The following is a 13,594-nucleotide window of genomic DNA, read 5'->3' as shown; positions in this document are numbered from 1 at the left end:
GGAGCAATGTTGGGGGTCGCAGGGGAGTGGTGTTGGTGCCCTGTTCCATGAGTTTATTCTTTTCTCCAGGTGTATGCATCTGGCGCAGCCCTCTTTCCTGTTGCTCTTTTAGAATTAGTTGTATTGATTATATTTTCATATTTATGTGGTTTTAGGAGGAAGCCTGTGTCTCACCTCTCACACCAGCATCTTTAATCTGACCCTACCTTCTCAAAGCGTGGCTGTGCTTTGGAGGAGCAGGCCTCTGAGGTGCCCATGGAACAGAGGTCCCCTTGGTCCAGTAAGTGTGGGGGAATATCATGGGGATTCTAGGTGCATATGCCCATGTTAAAGGCTCTGAAAAGTCCTGTGATAAGGAACCCAGCGCATTCTAACCCAGTGACGCCATCCAGGCCGCTCACTTCTCTGACCAACTCTCAAGGGAGCAAAGAGAGGAAGAGCTCAGAGCTGGGAACCTGCGATGCCCTGAGACCTCAGAGGGTCGTTGGCCAGGTGTCCTCAGACTCGACACAGGCATGTGGTCCACTGGGGTGAAAGGTGGCCAGGTCCCTGGAGGAGGGCCTTTCGTCACCAGGACTCATGACCTGTGGTTCTCCCAGCCCTGAAACACCAGACCCCACCCACTGGGTGAACCCTGAAGCCATCTGCCCACCTGTGCACCTTGCCGGCATATTTTATGGTGCTGTGGCCAGTTGCGTAGGCACAGAGCATCCTCTCCGTATACAGTTACACACAGGAGTAGGAGATGGAGAAAGCTGCCTTCTGCTTCTCACTTTATTCTTGCTGTTGACAGAGCAGTGTCTGACTGGGACAGGCCCTCTGCTCAGCAAGTGCTGAATGAACTCTGGCTGAAGTGGTCAATTGATCACAGGAATGAGTCCCTGCAAGTGGAGATGCCCCGAGAGGACCTGCTTTTGGTAATGAGCATTCATGGAGGAGAGATTTATGGGGGCCTTGGGGAAGATTTATTGACGATCTGATGTTCTGCAGACTCGAGGCTGCCACATGAATACAGGGCTGGGAATTGCAGTGGGGGCTCTGCAAGGGGAGGCGGGGTAGCTGAGGGGGCAGAGCTGGCATCGGGCTGGGAAGCTGGGGGCAGCCTGGCGGGGCTGTGCCCCCCGCAGTGCCTAGGCCCCGCTTCCACTGCAATGCCGAGCCAGACCTGGCTTCTCTTCCTATGGGGACAGGCTGGTCCAGAGGGTCCTGGAGGCCGCCACCCTCTCCCACACCGCAGGGATGTTGCCTGGCGGTGGCTGCTCGTAGGACACCGCCGAGTGGGCAGTGGGCGTATGTTTGCACTGCCACCGTTCTGTCTCCAGCCAGGCTCCACAGTGGACATGCTCAGGAGCCATAGCAAGGGCTCAGCCCACGGGCTCCAGGGGAAACCCTCACTCACCAGGCCACACTCACAGCCCAGAGGCAGCTGGCTGGTGGAGGGAACCCTGGGCAGGAGTCCAACATGGAGAAACTGAGGCACGGGGGGGTCACGAGATCCACCCAAGGTCCCAGAGGGAAAGAGTTAGTGCCCGGATCCATCAGCCCCAGAGGGACTCACGCGGCTGCACCACAGGGCCCCCCTGGCTTCCCTAGCCCCTGTTTCAGGCTGTGTGGGCAGCTCTCACCTCCTAAATCACACATCACACCCTTCCACAGGCCTTCCTGCATGCTGCTCCCCCAGCCTGCTGTCCAGGGCGAGGCTCCATCAGGGTTCTTTAACATGTGCATTTCCAAATAGGGAGACCTGGCCCTGTGGGCCCCTGGTGGGGAGGGTGTAGGGAGACCGTTCATTGCAACAGTTCACAGTAAAGGGCGTCCGTCTCTGCTCACTGCCCGTCAGGCATGAGTATTTCAGCCGACAGTAGAACATCAGAAGTACTGCTCTGAGCACTGAAGGCATGTGTCCTGGTGGCCTCTTTGTCTGAAGGATGGTTTCAGGGAACAGAGAGGGGGACATTCAGAGAGCGGGGAACCCTCAGCCTTGCCTCTCACAGGCCAGATCTGAGAGGACTCCACAGTCCGTCTCAGTGTGGGTTCCTAAGGGCCCCCGCACCTGGCTGCTGGGCTGGGCCCTAAGGCTTCTAATCTCCTGCCTCCCACCTAACCCCCGAGGGCAGAGTGATACCTCTCAGGTGCTTCCCATTGAGCCTCATTTCCTGGACCCGTAGAGTGTGTCAGAAGGTCACTGCTTTCCATGGCCAAGTAACAGTCCACTGCGTGGGTGGATCACACTTTGTTTATCTGCTCGTCTCCTGATGAACATTTGGGTGGTGGCTCACTTTTTAGCTGCTGTGAATAACGTGGCTGTGAACACTCACCTCCAGATTTCTATACACGACATGTTCCCCAGTCTTTGGGGTGTGGGCAGGAGTGGGTTGCTGGCATGGAGCTTGAATTATCGCAACTTCATATCATTTTCTGATTATCTTATAGGGCAAGTCCCTCTCAGTGTCATTCAGAAGTGGCTTGGCTATTCTTGTGTGTTTGCTTTTCCATAAACATTTCAGAACCCGCTTATTAAGTCTCTCACACACACACACACACACACACACACACACACACACACACACACACACACGGAAATGTGACTGGAATTGTCCTGAATCCACAGGTCAACCTGGGGAGAACAGATGTCTTTAGATTCTTGAGTCTCTGTCTCCCTGAACTGGCGTGTTCCTCCGTTTAGTCGGGTCCTTCGAAATGTCTGTCCATGATGTTTGATGACTTTCTGCACAGAGACCTTTCTATTCTTTCTAGATTTACTGCCAGGTGCTCCCTGTGTGCTGTTGCTACTGTAAACATTAGGTTTCCTCTTTGTTGTTGGCTGACACTAATCCAATTGAAAATATATTGATCTCATATTCAGAAATCTTGCTAATCTTTTATTAATTCCAATAATTTATCCTTAGATTATTTGAGGCTTTCTAAGGACAGCAATCATGTCATATGAAAAGAGTGACAGCTCGGACTCCTTCCCCCTGTTCGCATCTTTTCCTTTTTTCTTGTCTTGCTGAGCTGACCTCGTCGTGCTGACTTAAAGCAGATGCTCCAGGTTCTTCCTCCCGATGTTAAAGAGACTGTTTTCGACAGTCCGCTTTCAGGCACACTGTCCGGGCAGGTTTGGCAGGCGTTCGATGTCGGGCAAGGACAACCTCCTGCAGTTTCAGTTGTTTTCTAACGTGGAAAGAGCACTTACAACTCTTTATGCACATTAGCTTATTTATTTTTCACAACCGCCCACGGAGGGGATGCCATCACCCTGAGTTCACCCAGGAGGCACGGACCAGTGGGGTGACTCGCCTGCGGCCACACAGCTGGGCAGGGAGCCCGGGTTATCGACCACTACACTGCTCTTTCAACAGCAGGAATAAAACATTAAAAATAAAAAGTAGCATTAAAAGCAACAAAATCCAAAATATGATGCTTTGAAATATTACACAAACAAATCTTTACCAAGACTGCGTAAGAGAAAAGGAGGATCCCACACGAGTGACCTGGGAGGAGAACTAGGGTGAAGCTACAAACGCCGTGGCTGTTGCGACACTCCAAGGAGTTGCGATGAATAACTTCATACAAATGTATTTGGACAATTGTAGGATTAGAGTTTTTTTCCCCAGAGAAGTATGTTATCAAATTTTATTTAAGGTGGAGTAGAAACTTACAATCATGAGAAAATTCAGTAGCTCCAGCCATTTGAAAGGTGAGTTTTAACACAACTGCAAGTGGCAGAAAATCTCTACTTTATTCAAAGTTTCAGAGAAGAGAAAAGTCGCTGCCCCCTCTGACCAGGCCGACCCACGCCGACATCAAGCTTGCCCGCACTCGGCACAAGAACGCACAAATACAGCCAGATTTGTGTGCGCGTACATAAAACCTTAAATGAAGAATTAACAAATTAAATCCAGCAAGACTTTGGAAACATAATGTTGCCTCAGCAAAAATTAGATCCACACCTTACACAAAACTTCTAGATGGTTCAAAAATGATAATGGGGAAAATAAAACTAGTCAAAAGAAAATATGTGACGTGGAGCTCAGAACCTCAGGGAAGCAAAATTCTGAGTTAAGATCCGAATAGAATAATACAGACAGGAAAGAGTGACGGATTAGATTACATCCAGATTTAAATTGGCTGTAGGTCAAAGACATCAAAATGCAGATAAAAATCAAGCAACAGACAGAACAAGACATCTGTAGCATATTATCAAAGACTGATATCCAGCATATATCAATTACGGCTCTAACTCGATGAAGAGAAAGGCAAACAAGCCAGGAGAAAACAGACAGAAGATATGAAGAAATGAGGAAATCTGCATGTTCAGTGAATACAGAGTCGCAGAGACGGACGTCGAGGCACTTGTCACACGGGCGCACCTAGTGACATGAGGCAGGGCAGCACCCTAGCCTTTCCTGGCTAGGGATTCGCCCCGAGAGGTGACATGCTCACCAGGGGACACATAAAGGGGCTGGTGGTGGCTTTGCTGATCCTGGCAGAAAACTGAGACCAGCCTCCGTGCCCACCACATGGAATGGACCGATACAGTGGTGGCACATTTGTATGATGAAAGACTATCATGCAGTTAAAATAAAATGCTCAGCATCTTACACACATGTTTAAACATGGGAAGCGATAGGATGGGCTGTTCACAAATGTCTGTGTCCGTAGACCAGAAGGTGAACTTGGAGGAGACGTGACATTCAGAGTGGAAGTGGCCTGGTGGCTGGGGGTAGGATGGGCAGGAGGCATGGCGACTGAACCGTGAGCTTTACTTCCTTTATTTCAATACATCTACATAAAAGTGATAAAATGTGAGCCTTTGGGGATTCTGGGAACTAGGAACATGAGTGGAATTTTTTCTCTGTGCTTTCTTGTGTTCTTTAAGTTTTTAAGAGATACAGGAGGCCAGAGGACATCAGAGCAGAGGTTGGGGGAGAGGGCGAGTGGGAGGCTGGGGACTGGGGCACTGGGCTTCCCTCACCCTCTGGGAGCCGTGACTCACCCAGGCCGGTGGCTCCGTGCGGTTCCTGGCTATTGATTGGAGATTCACTCTCTGGCCGCAGGTCCCCCAGGTGGTGTCTGCAGCAGTGGCTTGGATCGTGAGAGCTGCCACGCCTGACGTAAGCCAGGCAAGGTGTACAGAGAACATGGTGGGAGAGGGGATGGGCTGGGAACTGGAGAGCCCACTCTCGGGTCCAGGTGCATCTCAGAGTCACTGGGTGGGGCAGGTCACAAGCCCTTTGCCACCCACATGCTGACAGGGAGGGTCAGGCTGACCTCTAAGGACAGCACTGAAGTCCTTATATCACTGCATCATCACATGCATCATTGGGAAGTGGGGAGACCTGCTGAGAAAGGAACATCTGCTTGGGGTCTTGAGGGATGAATAGGAGTTTACAAGATGACTTAAAGAAAGGACTCCAGTCTAAGGGGACAGCATAGACAAAGGTGCAGAGGAATGAAAGGGCCTGGCAGGCCCACGAGGAAACAAGCTGAGCTGTGTTCACCTTCCCTTGAAGTGCCCACACCATCCCCCCGTGACAGCCCCTTCCGCCTCCAGGGAGAACAAGCTGAGCAACTGCCAGGAACCCTCACTCAGTGCTCCACCTGCAGCCTGCGTTTAACCATCTGCCCTGCCCCAGGAGGGGAGGGGCCGTTTGGGAGGGTGCAACCCCCCAACCCTGCATGACTTCCACCTTGGGCCCCAACAAGGGAAAATGAAAGCAGCCACTTCACAGAGATAAACGGCTGCTGCCAGGGACGGCGAACAAATGCCTTCTTTCTCCTCCATTATCTTCTGGACCAAATCAATATCAAAACCCAAAGTCTAGACGCATAAATGTCAAACTATTTAACAAGAAGCAGTTAGTGCAGAAAAAAACACTTAAATGGCAATTGAGGGGGTCTGATGAGCCTTAAAGTCGCTTACGAGGATTTATGGGAGATAAAAACCGTTTAACTAAGCCTGGAGCGGAGCCCCTGAGGCCCCACATGGAGGCCCCTGGGCTTTGTCTCCCCTGCTGGCTGCTGACGGGCTGTCCGGGGAGGGGGCCTGCTCCTGCCTCACTTCCGGCTGGTCCAGGCTGCAGGTGTCCTATGCCAATAATCACATGATGTGAGACCCTGGGACACAACCCACGATGTGGACTGCAGGCTTGCGGCCACCACAGCCTTCCGCTGTCTGTTTACACAGAACAAGAGCTGCACTGTGCGGGTGATGCCTGCCCCGGGCACGTAAAGTTCCTTGAGGGACCCGCCCCCAGGTCGGGCTCTCACTTTCGTGTGGAGTGACAGGGAGTGGAGCTCCCAGCCTGGCTCAAGTTCACGGCTGGGTCTGACCCCAGTCCCTCTCACCTGGAGCCTGGGCTCTACCTGCCAGTCAGGTGCCACACCCGATGAAGTCTAGTGTTGACCGGTGGTCCGCAGGTGCCGGTCTGACTGTCCCGGGGCGGGATGGGGGTGACCTCCCACGAGGACCCATCTCAGGTGCCCTTAAACTGCCCACTTACTGTTTAGTGGAATCAACGGCAGCTTCTTAATTGTTGTTAATGACTTCAGGCCCATCCAATTATTGTGGCACTTAACGAGGATCCATAAATCACCTTAAGTACTCAAAGGGCCAGCGAGAGAATAAGATTGGAATTTGAAAACAATTTGAAAACTCAGGTTTCCATGGATTGCACCACCACGCCTTCTTCTGTCAGCTTCCATGGCAAACCAGTGCCTTCTTCCAGGGAGACCTCGCTGTAAGCAGTCGACGTAATCAGGGTCCATCAGTGACCCCACGGTCACGACCGTCTTCTTCCAGCGCAGTTCAGCCGAGACCAGCTTGCTGAGGCTTCTTGACACAAGGTGTGACCATGGCCTGCGTCTCCCTGCTTCCACGGCCTCGGACTGAAGGCAGGCTGCAGCCCCCATGACAGGAAGCCCACCTCGTGAGTGTTCCCTGGGCGGGCCTGTCTGTCACTGGACTAGGGAGCCTGTGGGGCAGGCACGGCACCCATCACAGTGCCCAGTATACAGTATGTGCTCAATGAATGCGTTATATTCTATACATACATGAATTTTTCTTTCTCTGAAATTTAAAGACTCCCCTTGGCTGTGTAACAATCAGGATGTCCAGAGAAAATACCTCAGTTCAGAGCAACTTAAAATACTGGGTGAAATAAACATGCTTTATCCATTTATTTTGTGTTTCATCTCTTACAACGGATGTCAGAGCTACTAGGAACGGAATGTAACACAAGGAGACGGTGACATAGAGACTCAGAAAAGGACATCAGGAAATAGTAGAGAGAAGGATGGGACGTTCTAACAGGAAGTGCAGCTCCCAAACAGAGCTAGACTGAGAAAGAGGAAATAATTGGAATGATTAGGAGAGGTTAAAAATGCTAAAAGATGAAGATGAGAAGGGACTTTAAAAAATGTGTGTGCTGTTTGTAAAAGATCTAACTTAAGGACAGAGAAGGACTGACAGGAAAATAATGAAAACAGTCCACAGGGGACTGATTATTCATCATCGAGCTGGCAGGGGTGTAATAATATCAACAAATACACTTACAGTGAGAACCCTGCTACAGATAGCCACTGAATTTAGATAAAAATTTCAATTTTACTGCAGTTCTAAACTTGCTTTCACCCAATACAAACTTCAAATATCTAAAGCAAGCCTGTTGGACTGCAAGGAGAACTCCAAGGGAAAATGCACAAATCCTATCATACTAAGACACGTTTTGTAGTAGTTGATAAAGAAAGGAGAATAAAGTGTCATTGTGGTATAGAATATTTTAACAACACAATAAGTTTAGTAGAATAAATATATATGGAAAACTGCTTCCCAGAACAAGAATTTATACTCGTCAAACATTTCAAACACCTATGGAATATCTACTTAAAAAAATTAAAACCTAGGCCCATAAATAAAGCAAGTCTCAACAAATTTCCAAGAAGGGGTATCAAAGAGACCACGTTCTGACCACAGTGCAATTAAGTTAACATCAATAACATATTATGCACGTGGACACTTTAGAATGTGCTTATAATTAGCTTTAAAGTCAAACAAGTATTAAAGCATCGGTGTTTGTTCATTGTATGGGTTCTGACGAATGTATAATGACATGTACCTACCATTACAGTACCGTACAGAGTAGTTTCACTGCACTGAAAACCCCCCGTCCTCCACTGTTCATTCTTCTCTTTTTCCCTCAGCCCCTCTAACCCCTGGAAACCACTAATCATTTTACTGTCTCCATGTTACCTTTTCCAGAATGTCATATAGTTGTGACCATACACTGTGCAGCCTTTGCAGATGGCCTCTTTTCCTTTAAAGTTCTTCCATGTCTTCTCATGCCTTGATAATGTGTTCCATTTTAGTGCTGAATAATATTCCTCTGTCTGCCTATATCACAGTTTATTTATTGATCCACTTACTGAAGAATGTCTTACTTGCTTCCAAGTTTTGGCAACTATGAATAAAGATGCTATAAACATTGATGAGCAGGTTTTTCTGTGGACACAGTTCCGGCTCATTTGCATAAATACCATGAGATGCAATTGCTGGATCATATGGTAAGAGTATGTTTAACTTTGTAAGAAACCACCAAATTGTCTTCCGAAGTGGCCATCCCATTTTGCAGTCTCACTAGCAATGAGCAAAGGTTCCTGCTGCTCCACATCTTTACCAGCATTTGATGGTCTTAATGCTTTGGACTGTGGCCATTCTAATCATTGTGTAGTGGTATTTCATTATTGTAATTTGCAGTTGGTCAATGACACATAATGATGAACATCTTATCCTGCTTGTTTTTTATACAAAAATTACATACATTAGGGAAACCTCACTCATGAGCACAAGACATAAAAATCCAATGAAAACAAGCAAACTAAATTCTACAATGCATAAAAGGTAATAAATCATGATTCACTGGGGTTTATTCCAAGAATGAAACATTGTTACATTAGAAATGTTACCAATGTAATGTAATTCATTACATTAATAGATAAAAGTAGAAAAATTTTATGATCGTCTTAATAAATATTGAAAACATTTAATAAAATTGATGATCAAAACCCATTTGTTTTAAAACTTTGGTAACTTAAAAAACTTACTATATTAACAAGGAGGGTTGGCATGGAACTTCTGTAACCTGATGAGCAGTATCTACAAAACAAAACAAAAAACCCCAAAGAAATCTTACTGCAAATATCACACTCAATGATGAATCAGGAAAACCCAATTCCTTTGAAATCTGATTTAAAAACCCACTTATCGTACTTTTATTCATGTTGTCCTGGCAATACTAGCTAGAGCAATAAGACAAGAAAAAGAAACAGTGATACAACAATCACAAAGGAAGAAACAGAACTGACATTATGTCTCACGGTATGGTTTTCTACATGGAAAACCCAAAATACTCTACACAGTATCTATCAGAATTGATGAGAGAATTTAGAAAAGTTTCCAAACAGAACAAAATTAAAATCAATTGTATTTATATGACAAGTTAGAACATATAATTAAAACATCATTTATAACAGGGACAAAAAGTGAAGCATTAAGAAATACATCTGAGAAAAGATGTATCATATTGTTGGGTAGAAAATTATCAAACATTTAGTGGAAGACAGTAGGTAGGACCTAATGGCGAGTTATATTACGTTGCGAATGTGGAGACTCAATATAAAGAGGTCAGTTTTCCCCTAATCTACAGTTCTGACCATATACCCCACAGATTTATTTTAGATAAGACTTGGCAGGCCAATTCTAAAATTTTAATGGAACGATAAAGAGCCACAACTAGCCAGATGCCTAAGAAGAAGGTGAGCATGGAAATGCTCACCTAACTGGGTATCGAAGATCATTGAAAAGCTGTAGTAACAACGGCTGTGCCGGGAGGAGCGGAGGAAGGGAGAAGTGGTCTGGTTCTGGGCATATTGAGAAGCTGAGACAGCAGGACTTCCCAGCAGCTGGGATTTCTGTCCCCAGTAACTACAGAGGCAGGTGTATCAGGACTGAGAGAAACCAGCCACTCAGTTCTGGACCCATGGGCTGACAATGTCTATTGGCACCCAGGTGGAGAGGCTAAGGCGACAGCTGGTCTCATGGGTCCGGAGTTTGGGGCCAGACTGGAGAAATGACCTTGGGTGTCTTTGGCTATGGATGGATGAGATCACCTGGAATGCTCAGGGCCAGAGAGGAAATCAAGGGTAGAGCTCAAAGGCCCTCAGAGATAGGAGGTTGTGGAGGAGTGGCCGAGACAACAGGGAGACTGAGGCAGGCGGAGGAAGAGGGCCTGGACACCGTGTCGGGAGTGTTTCCTGGAGGGGAGACAGCTCGTCTGTGTCAGCACCACGAGAGGCCATGTCATGTGACACGGAGGCAGTCAACCGTCCTTCACAGGTTGGCTGACCCCTACTGCTCCACCCCGTATACACTCCAGCCCCCTCCCAAAGCTCACCCGCTGACCCCCTGCAGGACACAGGGCAGTTCCGCAGGCCCGCAGTCACAGTGACCTCCGGTACCTGCTCCAGCCCCACCCTCTCGAGGCTGCCCAGGTCTCTGGGGGCAAAAAGCAATAACCGAGGGAGGTCAAGGAGGCACGTCCAGGACGCCAAGGCTGCTGCCCCACTCTGCCTACCAGTCACACGGGCCGCCTTGAATTCCTCTGACTCACCAGGCTCACTCTTGCTCCCGGCCTTTACACGTGCTGTTCCCTGGGCCTGGAGCACCCTTCCCTCGGCAGTTCCCTGGTTCATTCCTCCTCGTCCTTCAGGGCCCTGGTAGCCGCTGCCCGGGAACTGTGGACGGCTATGGCGATCAGGATTTCACATTCTGTGATTCTGTTTTCGTGGTGATCTGCAAGCCTCCTGAAGGCAGGACCCCCTGCATCTTCCTTCCTGCTAATTACTAAAGCTTTTTTGCAACATCTGACCCACACGACTCCCTATTTCTTGAATGGATGAATGGAATGAATGGATTTGTATTAGATCAGTTTCTCTAGAAGCAGAGCCCGAGGCAGGTATTCTGCACAAGTAGCTTATTGAGGGTGTGCTCCCAGGAGAAACTGAAGAATGTCCCCACATTGCTGTGTTCTGTGAGGCTTTGGCACTGGGCATTTGTCTGAGCATCAGCCAGCCATTGGCCACAGGTGCCTGGCGAAGGAGGATGGGCTCAACCTTGCCATCTCCGGGCCAGGTGGCCCAGGGTATTAGTTCTCTGAATTAGTTCTACAGAAAGGAGGGTGGCTGGGAGTCATTAGCACCAACATTCCCAGCCCCTGGGGGTCTGGTAGGGGTGGATGGGAGGTTGGGAGCTCCATTGCACAAAGGGGCTGGCGTTGGTCTCCTCAGTGGGCACAGCAAGTGGTTCCCCCGAGAACCTGCTGGCTCAGCTCACCTCTGTCCTGGGGGATGGGGCCCAGGGATGCCCTACCAACTGTAAAGTGTGAGTGCACACGGGGGCCTCGAAACCACAGATCCCGATGCTCTCATGGCCTGGAGGCCAGGAGTCAAAATCAAGGTGTTAGCAGGGCCAGGCCCCCTCTGGGGCTCCAAGGAAGCTCCTTTCTGTCTCTACCAGCTCCTGGGGGCTCCAGGTGTTCCTGGGCTCTGGCAGCGCCCCTCCAACCTCTGCCTCTGTCTTCATGGCCTCCCCCCTGCATGTCGGTGTCCTGTTCTCTTCCTATAAGGGGGTTTAGGAACCCCTCGTCCAGGATGATCTTATGTCATAACCCTTACCTTAATTAAATCTGCAAAAGACCCTGTTTTCAAATTAAGTCACATTCTGAGTTTCCAGCAGACCTGGATTTTCCCAGGAGGACACTGTTCACCCGCTACCCCAGCTCCCTTCTTCCGGGGTACTGATCTTGTTAACATTCGTCAGCTGGCCTCTGCCTTGTGCTGTGAGCCCGTCGAGGGAGGAGCCGTTGCTGACTTTCCCATCTCTGGCACTGTGGCAGGCCTGGTACCTTGTCGCTTACTAAAGAGAGCATCGGAGGAATCCAGCAGGCCTGGGTTTGACCCCACTCCGCCCTGTCCCCTGGGGCGCAGGCACATCAGTTGACCCCTCTGAACGTCAGGTGGCTCATCTGCTGAACGGCAGGGACAGCATCTACTCTTAGCTTTGTTTCAGGGATGAAAATCAAGCAGACCAGCGGACTCAGGCTGCGGGTCCCAGATGGCAGCTGTCTTCAGCCCTGTGAAAATGGAGAATCTTAGGATCCTGGGACCAGAGCAGGAAAGGACATCTGATGTCCAGTCCGTATCCTGATGGACAGATGGGCTGCAAGGGGTCCCCTGCATCCCACGTACGCAGCCTTCCTACCAGGTCACTAGGTAGAAGGGGGAGCTTCCTGGGTCGGGAGGGGCAGAGGCCTGCCCACCCTCCTGCAGCTGACACTCCGGGAGGAAGGGAGGCGGCGACTTTGTTTAAAGAACACTCTTCCTGGAACAAACTGTCCGCATTGATCTGAGGGCGCTGCTGGGGAATTAGAGGCTACGATTCTGCTTGGCTCCCACCTGGGTTGTTCCCGCCCTGCTCTGAGCTATTCTAGTTACCGGCATCACCTACCTTTCTCATCAGAAAGAAAAGATACTTGCCTAAATTTAGAAGCTTTTCTGGGAAGAGAGGGTGCAGCCTGTCAGTCAGGGGACAAGGAAGGGGACACCCCCAGAGCCACCACCCACCCGCCTCACCACCAACACTCGAACGCTGCCTCTGGCCAGCATGCAGAGCAGGTACCACGTTCTCTGCCAGGGCCCTTCTGGCGGTGTGGGGACCCGTGAGCCCAGCGGTGTGTCCCCTAGAGGTGGCAAGGTGAAGTGGGTGCGATGACACCCACTTTGTAACAGAGTCACCCCATCAGACAGGTGTGGCTGCGTCTGGAGTCTCGGGGCTGGATCCCAGCTGCTTCCTTGCTCAAGCCTGTTTGCAGCCCCTGTCTCCCCAAAGCAGAAAGGTCATTTCCCTGGCAACCATCTCAGATCAAGGGTCAAGGGCCCTGGCCCACCCTGGTTTGGTGCCTTGGTCTGCCTCCCACCTCTGGACCAGTGTCCTCACAGGGAGGAGCTCCAGCCTGGGGCTGGGACTGGTCCTGTCAACCATCCTCGGTCAGCCTGAGAGTAAATGCCCTCACTGTCAGCTGCTGCCTTGCCGGGTCAGAGCCATTAGCTGCTGCACCCCCCACCCCCACCCCATTCCTTCCCCAACCCCACCAGCCCCAGGGGTTGGGACTTACCAGCTGAATCCACATCCTCAGGGAAGTGCATTCTTCCGTCTGACACATGCTGGGACCTTGAGTAGAGTGTGAGGCAGCCTCTCAGATGCCGGAGCCGGGTGGGCACTGGGAGCTGTCCTTGGTGCTGAGCCCGGGAGTGGGCCACCCTCAGCCAGCCAGGCTCCCCTCCCCAGAGGTCCACTGGCCTCTGTCCTGACCGGACCTTAGGGCCTTCCCAGGCCCCTCACCCCCTCTGATCCCATCTATCCCCGCATTTTTTACTGGCCGTCACTCACCCACCATCACCCACTGTGGCCAGGTACAACGTCACACAGCATGGAAAAGAAAGAAATGGACGCGACCTGTCCGCTCCTTCAAAGGAG

Source organism: Manis javanica, chromosome 5 (assembly GCF_040802235.1).
Source record: "Manis javanica isolate MJ-LG chromosome 5, MJ_LKY, whole genome shotgun sequence".
Classification (NCBI taxonomy): domain Eukaryota; kingdom Metazoa; phylum Chordata; class Mammalia; order Pholidota; family Manidae; genus Manis; species Manis javanica.
Note: the sequence above shows the minus strand (reverse complement) of the source record.